Source organism: Bos grunniens, chromosome 6 (assembly GCF_055505025.1).
Source record: "Bos grunniens cultivar Pamir isolate PY7600 chromosome 6, Bosgru_T2T1.0, whole genome shotgun sequence".
NCBI lineage: Eukaryota > Metazoa > Chordata > Mammalia > Artiodactyla > Bovidae > Bos > Bos grunniens.
This window is the reverse complement of record NC_141170.1, coordinates 101,141,846-101,155,816: the sequence shown is the minus strand read 5'-3', so window position 1 is coordinate 101,155,816 and position 13,971 is coordinate 101,141,846. Positions and strand designations below refer to the sequence as shown.

The following is a 13,971-nucleotide window of genomic DNA, read 5'->3' as shown; positions in this document are numbered from 1 at the left end:
ACCCAGAAGCCACTTAAAAAGACGAATGAGCAATAAAAACAAATTTTACAAATTAGAGAAGAGTCTGAAATACATTTGAAGTTTAGTAAGCCCCAAACTGTGTATTAGATAGAAGTAAAAGTGAAAAGAAAATTCAAATAATGAACATAAAATGGGAGATGAGGGAAGACATATATATATCTTACAAACTTTAAATGTCTAGGGTACACAGATGAAAACTGAACACAATTTTTTTTTAATGTAGAAGTCTTTTTTAAATGCCAAGCTCCACAGATCAGTAACAAATAGAAAATCATTCTATTCAGTTTAGCACTGGTCTATCCTTGGGAATGAACTATGGTCACTGTTTTCTACAGAGTGAAGCAGGTTTAGAAAAAACACAGGATGATTAAAAGCATTCTCTGAACCCGAACCTCATGCTAAAAAGTAGTCAGGAAACGCTATAAACTCAATGCTCAATTAGCATCCGGAAACTAAAAGATGTAATTCCATATTTAATCTTATTTCCATTAAATGCAATTTTCGTTGATGAGTCTACATAAAGATTACTCATTCGAAACTGTCTTTTAAAAACATGCTATCAAAGTGAAAGTGAAAGTCACTCAGTCATGTCCAAATTTTTGTGACCCCATGGACTATACAGTCCATGGAATCCTCCAGGCCAGAATACTGGAGTGGGTAGCCTTTTTCGTCTTCAGGGGATCTTCTCAAACCAGGGATTGAACCTACGTCTCCCCCATTGCAGGCAGATTCTTTACCAGCTGAACCAGCTGATTCTTTACCACGGAAGCCCAAGAATACTGGGGTGGGTAGCCTATCCCTTTTCCAGCAGATCTTCCCAACCCAGGAATCAAACCAGGATCTCCCACATTGTAGGCAGATTCTTTACCAATTGAGCTATGAGGGAAGCCCTAAAATATTTTTTAAAAATTGAAACAAAGTAACAGTCTAGAAGTTTTTCATATTCTGACTTTGAAGGTTTTTTGGTTTTGTCTTTTTTTCTTCTAACATCTCCTGTAGCATAATGTGCAGTAATAAAGATATTAGAAGACTGGGAGCCCATTTCCAAGGCTTATACTGAACAAGAGCAAAAATGACATTCCAGTTAATATGTTTCTATACTCTAAAGTAAGGCACATCTTAAGAATGTCAAAAGGGATGATGGGCTGATGAGGGGTGTCTTTAAAGGACATGAGTGAATTTCATTTGTGGGTGAGAGGGCCTTCCCTGTGGCTTAGAGGTAAATAACCCACCTGCAATGCAGGGGACTTGGGTCTGATCCCTGGGTTTGATCTCTGGGTTGGGAAGGTTCCCCTGGAAAAGGAAATGGCAATCCACTCCAGTATTCTTGCCTGGGAATTCTCATGGACGGAGGAGCCTGGCCGGCTACAGTCCATGGGGTCACAAAGAGTCAGACACGACTGAGCACGCATGCAGGAGGGTTATTTACAGGGTAAATAAAACCTTTCATACTGTTCATGGCAAGAATACTGAAGTGGACTGGTTCCAAACAGGAAAAGAAGTACGCCAAGGCTATATATTGTCACCCTGCTTATTTAACTTATATGCAGAGTACATCATGAGAAACACTGGGCTGGAAGAAGCACAAGCTGGAATCAAGATTGCCGGGAGAAATATCAATAACCTCAGACACGCAGATGACACCACCCTTATGGCAAAGTGAAGAGGAACTAAAAAGCCTCTTTTAGTGATGAAAGTGAAAGTGGAGAGTGAAAAAGTTGGCTTAAAGCTTAACATTCAGAAAACAAAGATCATGGCATCTGGTCCCAGCACTTCATGGGAAATAGATGGGGAAACAGTGGAAACAGCGTCAGATTTTATTTTTGGGGGTTCCAAAATCACTGCAGATGGTGACTGTGGCCATGAAATTAAAAGACACTTACTCCTTGGAAGAAAAGTTATGACCAACCTAGATAGAATATTGAAAAGCAAAGACATTACTTTGCCAACAAAGGTTCGTCTAGTCAAGGCTATGGCTCTTCCAGTGGCCATGTATGGATGTGAGAGTTGGACTGTGAAGAAGGCTGATCTCGAAGAATTGATGCTTTTGAACCATGGTGTTGGAGAAGACTCTTGAGAGTCCCTTGGACTGCAAGGAGATCCAACCAGTCCATTCTAAAGGAGATCAGCCCCGGGTGTTCTTTGGAGGGAATGATGCTAAAGCTGAAACTCCAGTACTTTGGCCACCTCATGCAAAGAGTTGACTCATTGGAAAAGACTCTGATGCTGGGAGGGATTGGGGGCAGGGGGAGAAGGGGACGACAGAGGATGAGATGGCTGGATGGCATCACTGACTCGATGGACGTGAGTCTGGGTGAACTCCGGGAGTTGGTGATGGACAGGGAGGCCTGGCGTGCTGCGATTCATGGGGTCGCAAAGAGTCGGACACGACTGAGCGACTGAACTGAACTGAAATAAAACCTTAGCAAACCTCTCAGCTTCAAATTCCTTCTTCTGCTCCCCAGACAGTCAGCCCACGTCCCATCCACTTTAATCCTGAATCTATCTTACCTAACTCTTATCTCTTAAACTCTTGTGAGCTTAGTTCAGCTCACAAACAGCTTTCCTTATAGAAAGCATGAATGAGTCCAAACACATCAATAGCCACAACAAATTTCTAATGGATTCAATTTATCTACCAGAAAGATACATTTAAAAAATGTTTTTAATAACAACAAAAAAAAAAAAGCTGGGACTTCTCTGGTGGTTCCGTGGTTAAGACTCCACACTTCCACTGCAGCGGGCACAGGTTCTATCCCTAGTTGGGGAAATGAGATTCCGCATGCTGCGTGGCACAGCTAAAAAATAAAAATAAAGAATAAAAAGAAAGCCGAGTTGGGTACTAGGTATATGGAGCACTACGAGTACTTTGGACTGCTGGATACACAGTGAAAGTATTGCTATTAAGAGGAAGTGGGCAATCAGGAACAGGCTACTAAGAAGACATGAATAATCTTGCAGAAGGGAAAACTGGAGCCCCACAGACACTCACTGGGAAAGGAGTAAACCAGTACTTCATGCAGCACACCCTCCCTCTCTGGTTTTGTTCCCAGTCCATTTCCTGCTTTATTGGCTCCTGTAAAGCCCTCGAATGGCTTCTATTGGCCAAAAGCCCATTGCTTATTTTCGCTTAAAAACAAGAACACCTTATAATAGAAATTTTTTCAAATTTTGTATTTAAAGCAGACAGAACAGTATAGCAAACCTCATCAGTTACCATGATCATCATGGGAAAGCTATTCCAACTATCCTCTACCCTGAGTTTTTTTTTTTTTTGGAAACAATCCCAAACATCATTTCACTTGTAAATATTTCAGTACGCCTCTTTGAGGTTATCTTTAAAAAAAAAAAAAACTAATGCCATTATAGGTAAACAAAATAAATTTTATTTCCTTAATAACAAATATCTGGTCAGATCACCTTTCCCTAATTATCTTTTTTCTCTGGACTGCTTCTTAGATGCTGGTGTGTCCTTCTGTCAGGTAACACAGCTTAAAAGGACCTTCATAATCTGGCTTCTGCCTTCCTTTTCAGGCCCACTTTGAGACTCACTTTTTTCCCTTTCCCTAAACCCTGTTTCCAGACAAAGTTGTTTAATTTCTGTTAATGTTTAATGCTTAATGTTCCCTTCACATGCAACACCCGCTTTCCATATAATTTTTCAGCAGCCCGCTTACATACATGCCAAGAAATCTTTCCTGCTACAATTCCTGGACCCAGAAATGCATAGTCAAACACTGCACTCATCTTCCCGGGAGGTTACAAAACCTAGTGTACCCTTCCGTGAAGTTCCCACTGAAACACAAATGCCAATTTATAACTACAGCCTGTTAAGACACAAACCAACCTTTACCTCTGGGGTGCTTTGTGTGTGATAATTTCACCATTTTTTACTTTGCCTTTTGACTGTATGTTCCTGTATAATGATTAAAACTCTTATACATGGTATTCTGGAGGTCAAAGAAGATTTAGTGCAAAGATTTCAGCAGCAAGAAAATCCACAGAAGTACTTAAACATTATATTTAATAATCATGAAGCTTTCAAATGAGAATGAGATATTTGGCAGATATCTAGCTGCAGAAGTGCCAGGGACAAAAGAGCTAGTAGCAAAAGAAGATCCCAGGGCTTCCCTGGTGGCTCAGAGGTCAAGAACCCATCCGAGGGGTGAAAGTCCCCTGGAGAAGGGAATGGCAGCCCACTCCAGTATTCCTGCCTGGGGACTCCCATGGACAGAGGAGCCTGGCGGGCTACAGTCCACAGGGTCACAAAGAATCGGACACGACTGAACTCACATGCCATATTTTAGGGCAGCATGTTCTGACCCCCATGATATTAACTCCTTGAGGCAAAAAAAAGAAAGCCTCTGATGGACAGCATGTAGTAAGCTTTTAAGCAGTTTTTCCTTCATCTATAAGGACCTACTATATAGCACATGGAACTCTACTCAATGGTATGTGCCAGTCTTGCTGGGATGCAGGCTTGGGGAGAATGGATACATGTATATGTACGGCTAAGTCCCTTCCTTATTCACCTGTAAATACCACAACATTGCTAATCAGCTATATACCAATTCAAAATGAAAACTTTAAAGCAAAAAAATAAAATTCAAAAAAAGTAAAGAGGAAGAAAAAAAAAAAAGATTTCCTTCATCTAATTACATTGGAAACACCAAGTGTTGGAGGAGTACAGAGAACCACAGAGGAAGGAATGATTACCTTTTTCTACAGGTGACGTGGTGTTAAATGAGGCTGGACCAGTATTTGAGCCGGTCCTTGAATTTACTGGGCTAGGGGGAAGGACTTTTTACGTAAAAAGAACCATGTCATCAGCGTAGGGAGAGTTCCAGCATTTCAGGTGTGACTTTATCCGAGCTGCACCAGTTGATCAGTGCACTGAAAGAATGCAGAGACCTCTAAAGGCTAGTGTGCTTCTTTGAAATAAAGAGGTAAACAATGTTTCCTTAACTTTTGATTAAATAAATCATTGGAGCATAAGGAAAAGCAAGGAAATGTGTTAGCTAAGGTGAAAATTACTAAGCTCACATCTGCACCCTCAATAAACTGAGGTAATTTGTTTGGTCAGAATTTTAGTAATCAAGATCACAAATTCCTACTGCAAACATTTTTGCAACAAATAAGCAAAATAAGTGAACTCCAAAATTTATTTGAATTATTTGAGACATTTATGGCTTCCTCTGTTTTTGAAAAGAAGTTACATATGTTCAGTAAGCTTTTATGAATAATGGTTAATACAGTTTTCCATCAAATAACATAAAGGTTCCTGATGAAAGACTGAGAATCTAAATTAATGGAAATTAATCCTAAAGGAAATCAACATTGAATATTCATTGGAATGACTGTCTCTGAAGCTGAAGCTCTAGTAGTTTGGCCACTTGAACCAACTCATTGGAAAAGACCCTGATGCTGGTAAAGACTGAAGGCAAAAGGAGAAGGGGGCAGCAGAGAATGAGATGGTTAGACAGGATCACCGACTCAATGGACGTGAATTTGAGTACACTCTGGGAGATAGGGGAGGACAGAGGAACTGGGTATGCTGCAGTCCATGGGTTGCAAACAGTCGGACACGACTTAGCAACTGAACAACAACAACAAAATATCAGTTATAAAATAAGCTACAAGGATATACTGTATAACAGAGAAAATAAAGTCAAATTTTGTAATAACTATAAATGGAGTATAACCTTTAAAAATTGTGAATCACTCTACTGTACACTTGTAATTTATGTAATATTATTGTATATCAACTATCCTTCAATCATTAATTACTTTGGTTCTTTTTAAAATAAGTCAAACTTAAAAGCATTTGCCCCAAGTCAACATTCTACACTCAGAAAATTATTCAAAGTATAAGACTCCATATGAAATAAAGCGACCTTCAAGGAAAAATTCAGTGAATGAAGCACTGTATATAGTGTGGCTTAAGGGAAAGTGAGAAACTTTATAGAGTGCAATGGGTTTTTCTCTTTTTTTTTATAGAGATCCTAAAGTTAGCCTTGGTTGCTTCCCTGATGGCTCAGATGGTAAAGAATCTGCTTGCAATGCAGGAGACATGGGTTCAGTCCCTGGGTCAGAAAGATCCCCTACAGAAGGGCATGGCAACCCACTCCAGTATGCTTGTCTGGAGAATCCCATGGACAGAGGAACCTGTCAGGCTACAGTCCATGGGGTCACATGGAGTCAGACACGACTGAGTGACTAACACTTTCACTTTACACACACTAATGTCCTACCGTGGACTATGAGGATGAGCTCTTGAGCCAGCCCAGAGAGCCACTCCTGTAATCTCGTTCTTCCTCTTTACTTTGACTTCACAGCAGATCCTTCCCTGGGAAACTCCTCCACCTGACAGAACCAGACTGCAAACTCAGGAAGAAGAATGACTCTGAATTTCACAACTCTCTCCCATCACCCAGCCACTGCTGGGCCAGTAGCCCAGTGTACAGCAACACAATCCAATCTGCTAACATTCTGCTTTCCTTTCAAAAAATAAATTCAAGAACGCTTAAAAGATCAGACTGGGATTTAATGTCAGGACTTTCTCGCTTTACCAGTGCTCCTCCCATTTCTTTCGTCCAGCCTATGGGTTTGTAGTTTGCAGCCTACACAGGGGTTCCCCTCTGCTGGCTTAGAAGGTGCGAGGACAGTCCGTGTCTGATGTGCGTCAACGTCACTGGCCACCAGCCAGGTGCCCAGCGTTCAGAGGCACTAGAATGGCTGTGAATGAATGTGTCATCTCACACACTGAGAGACTCCAGCCCTGTTGCACCCTTCTCCACAGTACCATAGGCACCTTTCTTTTTCCAACAACGTATCTGCATAATTATAATTTCCATATGGGGTACAAGACTCCAAAATTTCACCCAACTTAGAATGCTTTGTGTGACTGCATCTTTAAAAAAATTTGTTATTTTATTTGGCTGTTCCTGGTCTTAGTTGCAGCATACAGGCTCTTGAATTTTTGCTGCAGCATGTGGGGTAGTTTAGTTATGGCTTGCAGGATCTTCAGTTGTTTCATGCAAAATCTTAGTTGTGGCATGTGGGCTCTAATTCTCCGAACAGAGATTGAACCCGGGCCCCTGTATTGGGAGCGCGGAGCCACTGAACCACCAGGGAAGTCCCTGTGTGACTACATTTTTATTTTTATTTAATTTTTTGGCTGCGCTGCAAGGCCATGTGAGATCTTAGCTTCCAGACCAGGGATTGAACTCACACCCCTGCATTGGAAGGGCAGAGTCTTAACCACTGGAATGTCAGGGAAGTTCCTTGCATTTTTAATTATAATGTATCTTACATAAGGAGGAGGAAAAAACATAAGGTATAAAAAAATAGTAAAGCAAAAAACGCATATAGCTTCAGATACCCTGGAAACCCCCAACCAATCTCCATGATTATATCCTCCTGCACCCACCTAATCCAGCAGTAGTTTTTTGATATATAAATAGTTTTCTAAGTAAGAAATGCTGAAAACCCTTGGAGAGGTTTCTTAAATGAGGCTCCAGTGTCTATAATTGCAGTTCTCAACATGATAAAAGAATAGATAAATCCCTAAAAAGTTCTCACCTATCGTTGGGTGTTCCTTCATCCCTAACACAGTTCTACCTTTTCCCACCCTCACCCGCCCCCATTGACCTCCCCACCCCCCCACCGCTTACTTAGGGAGTTGCCTAGAGGGTGGAGGATGTGATTGGAGCTTCCCCAATATTAGCTGGTTAATATGCACAACCACTTATGGAGTAGGTATCATTATCAATCCTCCATGTGAGGCATGAGGAAGTGAGACCCAGAAATCCAGCAAGTGGTGAGAGGTGGGATTTTATTCCAGGCAATCTTAGCCACGCTGCTAGATTTTCTGAGATCTTGATCTGTTTTTACAATCTGGAATGTGCTGGCTTTTTTTTTTTTCCCCTAAGAGCGGTGGATTTGCTTCCCCATGAGTCCTCCTGGGGAGATTTCACCTTTTCTTCCTCCACATTTTCTTCCCACAGTTACCACGTATTAACAGATAACAGTCTGTGTTTGCCCTAGGAGGTACGTCCTTCCAGATATTAGCTGGTCCCACCATCTAACACAGCTCCCAGCTCCAGGTCATCTGGTACCTTCAGTGCCTGCATGAATGTGTGTCCAGCTCCCCAGTGACTTACAAGAGGGACACTTCCTGAAAATCTGGCCGATGGACATTTCACTGGGGTGAAGTGTTTAGAGGGTCTGAATCACTCCTGTTGTCTGGTAACCTGTTTGTATGTGGCAGGAGGAAGGCGACTCAGGCACAGGTACAGTCAGACGCAGGACATATATTTATTCAGGGCAAACTCCTCCCAGCACTAGACTGACTGTTGATTTCATGTTTAACCTTGACACTGCTCTTTCTCATGTCACGGGGAGGGAGGAGAGGCACTTTCAATTCTTTTCAAGTCTGTGCACAGATTTAACAGATCCCTCGCAGCTAAAATACAGTCTGCTTTATTTCTTCTACTGAGTTCTGAAGAAAAGCTTTAACAGAGAAAGCAATTACAGGATTCGAACACATACAAGTGAACTGGAATTATAGGCTGTCATGGAACTTACCTGCCATCCCCATAAAAATTCTCTCATGAATTCATAGTTGATATAACACATTCCTAAACAGCCCTGTGTCACTAATTCTGACCTCGGAGTCAAGAAGGAATTTTTTTCAGGCAACCAGAGGGTTGACTCCTTTGGTGGGCCACATTCCAGGTCAGAAAAACGATTACACCTTTACATATACCTGTCTTTTGAATTGATACCACAACACAAGTAGCTTTAGAATTGAAGAGGTCCATCCTCAAACACCACCAGGAATATAAATAAATGTCACTGGCCACCTAAGGTCACCTCTCTGAGCTTTGTCTTTAAACATAAATTAGCACCCGTGCCTAGATCACTGTAGAAACCGAAACTCTAGAATAAAACACTCTGGGTTTGCATTTCATGACATTTCTCCACTAGTTATTACTGGCTCCCTAATACTTTCTGGAGCCACCTTTCTTCCTAGTCATTGTTATGCATGAAATATTCAGAGGGGGAAAGTGGTTCTGAAAAGCCACACACACCCACACATACCAGATACTGTGTTGCCTTTTGTTTTGTCCTTTTCAGCCTTCAGAAGCCATCTAATTTCTTTTCTTTTTTAAAGCAGCTTAAAGACATAAATCTTTATGTTTAACACTTTTTATCAGTTTTCCATTTGAAAAATGCCAAACAGGATGTTAATATAATACAAAAACAGCATGCTAATATAATAGAATAAAGCAAAAATAAGCTTTATTTCCATCTTTGGGCCTTATGTCCTATTTGGGACATAAGCTGTCCTAAGTGATGCTTCCAGGGCTACTGGTTTGCAGTTAAGCTTCAGAATCAGAGTATATTTAGGAATGAGACTGTCTGGCTAAAATTCTGTGGCTATGAAGCCAAAGAAATTTGAGTAAATCCATTTACCTAATAACCAAAGTATAGAAAGTTAAAGCAGTAAGTTTTTAAGCTGAAGTATAGGCACTGGGAAGACCAAATAACCACTTGTGCACTCATCACTAAACACAAAACTCTCCATTCCCCAGCACCCTTCTTGCTGCCTCCATTTGTTAGATATAAACGCTAAATCACAGAAATCTAAAGCATTACGCACTTTACAATAGAACACAGACTATAAGTCAAGAGACAATATCAAAGTCAATTAATTGCATGCTAAAAATATCTGTGTCACTCACCACTAATACCAATACGGACAGAGAACGTTAGTCTTTCCAAGCTATTTGGGGCAGGGTCCCCAAGACTCCCAGTGTGATGATTCACTAGGAGGACTCACAGGACCCAGTATACAGTTGTACTCATGGCTATTTGTTACAGCAAAGGGATACAAAGCAAAATCAGCTAAGGATAAAGGTATGTGGAGTAAAGTATAGAGGAGACCGGGAGCAAGCTTCCAAGGGCCTTTTCCCAGTAGAATCACACAGGTGGTGTTTAATTTCCCCCAAGGAGTCCTGACAACACCTGTGAAACACCGTCTACCAGAGAAGCTCATTAGTAACTCAGTGTCTGGGGTTTTTACTGGGACTGGCTACACAGGAAACTTCTGCTGGGCACATACCTAAATTCTATACTCCCGGAATGCAAGCAGGTACTCAACAGAAACCAATACTGTTTGCACAAACAGGTCAGGCGCAGTGAGCCATCCTTACCAGGAAATGGTGGGAACCCTCCTCCAATCTAAGTGACCACATGCCACCAGTCAAGGGCTAATCTTGCAAGCACTGTTTCCTAGAAGGGCAGTCTCGGCCTGCTGTGTTAACTCATCTTTGTACACTGTCCTAGTTCAATTACCTATCATAGAGCACCAAACTATATACGAAAGGTCTGACTCGTAGCAGATCACCTAGGTATATCATGAGCCTATAAGCACTTTCACCTTGTATTATTTTCAGTATTTAAAATGTAGCATTTTCAACATGGACAAACTCACCTTACATAATAGAAGATGTAAGATGGCCTTTAGCGTCTTTTTTTGTACAATAAAAAGAGCTAAATTCTAGCCTTGTTTACATTTCTGAGCACTTTCTTTTAAAAAATATGCCACTGAAATTTCTGAATGAATAGTATTCCTAAACTGAAACTCTGAGAAACCATTTAACTTATCAGACTGGCAAAAAACAAAAAAATCCAGACCCAAATAACAGCTAGCCTCACAAATTTCTAGCAGGGGGGTGAGAATAAGATAAACCTTCTCTGGGAGGCAATTTGACAAGACAGCTATCAAAATTATACACATCCTTTATGATCTGCAATTCTACTTGGCAAATTTATACACATATAATTGTGTACATGCAGAATAACCTACACACAAAGTTATTTATTGCGGCATTGTTTAAGAGCAAGGACTGGCTACAACCCAAACCTCCATCAATAGGTCACTATTTAAATTGTGGTACATCCATACAATGGACTACTCTGTGACGAGGGGGAAAAAAAAAAAAAAAACGAGGAGGATGTTCTTTTTTGTACTGATTTGCTAAACCCTCCTACATATATAAGGAAGAAAAAATACATTGCTCAGAAGTATAGTTTGCTATCTTCTACTTTACGAATGGGGCAAATATGAACTCATACTATGCATAGAGATACTCTGGAAAGCTGCATTAGACCAAGGCTGGGAGGGGGCAGTGAAGGCAGAATTGGGGCAGAATCTGTAAACCTGAAAAAAAAGTGACTTAAAATCGTTTATTTGAAAAGTAATCCTTCTTTCCTAAGCCTAGGTCAAATCACCCTGGCACCTGGTTTTTCGGTTTATTGTTTTAATAAGCTTCTCTATTTTGCAGTGGTTAAAACTAAAGCATTATACGATGGCTTTATCCTGTTTTCCAAACCAGGTTCCAGCTCTATCCTTTGCATCCTGTGTCTGTCTGCCATTTTGAAGGAGCTTACCCCCGGCACATCTGAGAGCGAGTCCGTTCCCTGCGCCTCCTTTATCCCACTTGTTTGCTGAGGATGTTCGGGGCTTTTAAAAGCTCCATGAAAACAGGGGTTTTACTTTGTTCACTGCGTTCACGACACTGAAATGAGCGCCTGGCACACAGAAACCGTTCAGTAAGTATTTATTGAACAAATGAATTCTTTTCTTTACCCAGCTTCAATGGGACAGACACTATAAGACGAAGGGAGAGAAAATACTGCGGTAAAATATTCAGAAATAGTTGTCATTCCTAGCATTGGCCCATTATAGGCATTCTAATCCTAGCAACATTCTTAGAAGTATTTTGAATTTTACAGAAGACAAACAAGTAAGCCTATAGAGTGCTGTGCTGAACAACAACTTAAATGCTCATAAAAATGTATTTTTAATTAACCTGGGATTATATGGCCCTGAGGTCCATCTTTGGCTGAAGACTTTTTAGGCAAACATGATGATAACGAGTAATGATGAAAAAGAATGGCTATGTCAGAATAAACTGAGCCCCAGTCGTAAGGTGCCCATTGCTGTAGAGAAGAAAGAGAAACCCTTCTGTATTAAATATGCAACTGCTATTTTTATTTTCAAGAATAAAACTATCCTAGGAATTAAATTCAAATTACTAATACTCCAGACAGTGGATTGAGTTGCACAATGTCAACCATGAGCACGAAAGCTTCCTTCCTTCTCAGTGAGCAAAAAGTGAAGTGAAGTCGCTCAGTCATGTCCGAGTCTTTGCAACCCCATGGACTGTGGCCTACTAGGCTTCTCCATCCATGGGATTTTCCAGGCAAGAATACTGGAGTGGGTTACCATTTCCTTCTCCAGGGATCTTCCCGACCCAAGGATCAAACCTGGGTCTCCGGCATTGGAGACAGACGCTTTAACCTCTGAGCCACCAGGGAAGCCCAAGAATACTGGAGTGGGTTGCCATGCCCGCCTCCAGGGGATCTTCCCAACCCAGGGATCGAACCAACGTCACCCGCGTTGCAGGCGCATTCTTAACCGTCTGAGCCACCAGGGAAGAATGTGTATAATTACCACATCTCTTTGACTTTAGTTTAAATACTACAGAAACAAAGTAACTTTGCTAGTAATCATTTCAGTAATGTTGTTAAACAGTTGCTCCGCTGACTGATGTTTCTTTGAAGGCTTTTAGTACCACTAATTTTTCTCAAAGCACCTTTGAGGCAATGACTGAGGGCCCTGTCTGTGGGCAGTCCTGCAAAGAGGTTAGGAAGTTTTGGTATCACCTCTATTTCTCTTGATGTCATTTAAGACAACAATCTAACACATGAGGAAACATCCACACACGTGAAACAGCTTGAAATCTAAGACTCTCCTGACGATAAGACAGAAACTCTCAAAGTTAAGGCATGTTTTTCTTAAGGCATGTTTTGAAATGTCTTAACTAGGAAAGAGAAGATAGCAGAGAAGTTGCAGGACAACTGGTAGGCATCCAACCCTGAGCAAATCACATGTATGATCGAGCACCAGGAAGCACCCAACCTACTGTTTGCAGGCTTCCCTGGTGGGTCAGTGGGAAAGAACCTGCCGGCCAATGAAGGAGACATGGGTTTGAACCCTGGATCACGAGGATCCCCTGGAAAAGGAAATGGCAATCCACTCTAGTATTTTTGCCTGGAGAGCCCCATGGACAGAGGAGCCTAGTGGGCTACAGTCCATGGGGTCGCAAAGGAGTCAGACACAACTTAGCAACTGAACAACAACAACAATAAATCCCACCATGGTCCGTGATCCTCGAAGCGGTCAACACTGTTAAGACTTGTCAGAGATCCTTTCTGTGAAGAGCGGGAAGGGCAGAGGATGGTAGCTCTAAAAGAGAAAGTGAGAGCTTAAGTCAGAATCATGCTTTGTTATGTTTTGCTGGTTTTCTTGGAGTGAGAGTGAAATGATGAATCTATGATACTGCCATCCCACCCCCTGGAAGACACTGGGTCTAACAGGTACTAGCATTTCAGGAGGAGAAAAGCAACTTGTGCTTTCCACCAACATTAGCAATACCTGACAGAACTGTTCAGAGGTGGAGCGGGGGAGGTAGGCAGAGTCCCATCCCTCATGATGCTCAACGGCAGATAAACAAGAAGACTGTGAGAACCGCCACTGAGAGAAGTTAGAGTCAGAGTGAGGCTGGCGTGGCTGACTTAGGGATTGTGGGTGAAGTCGCTCAGTCCTGTCCGACTCTTTGCAACCCCGTGGACTGTAGCCCGCCAGGCTCCTCTGTCCATGGGATTCTCCAGGCAAGAATACTGGAGTGGGTTGCCATTTCCTTCTTCAGGGGATCTTTCCAACCCAGGGATCGAACCCGGGTCTCCTGCATTGCAGGCAGACGCTTTATCCTCTGAGCCACCAGGGAAGCCGATTTAGGGATTAGTGGTTAGGAAATGAGCAGATAGTACTGGGCTGGCAATGTAAGGAAAAACCCGAATGAACTTTTTGGCCAACTC

At 41.8% G+C, this 13,971-nt stretch overlaps 1 protein-coding gene across 13 annotated transcripts in view; it reads right to left on the bottom strand.

Moving 5' to 3' along the window:
• The window catches only part of SGMS2 (sphingomyelin synthase 2), a 94,131-nt gene that overhangs the window by 38,989 nt on the left and 41,171 nt on the right, over window positions 1-13,971 (bottom strand). For 5 of the 13 annotated variants that reach the window (XM_086406980.1, XM_086406977.1, XM_086406979.1 and 2 more), the window contains one exon: window positions 13,250-13,339. The exons of the other annotated variants lie outside the window; for them this stretch is intronic. The gene's annotated coding sequence lies outside the window, so the exon portion shown is untranslated. The remainder of the gene's footprint in view (window positions 1-13,249; window positions 13,340-13,971) is intronic. 13 annotated transcript variants of the gene reach the window in all.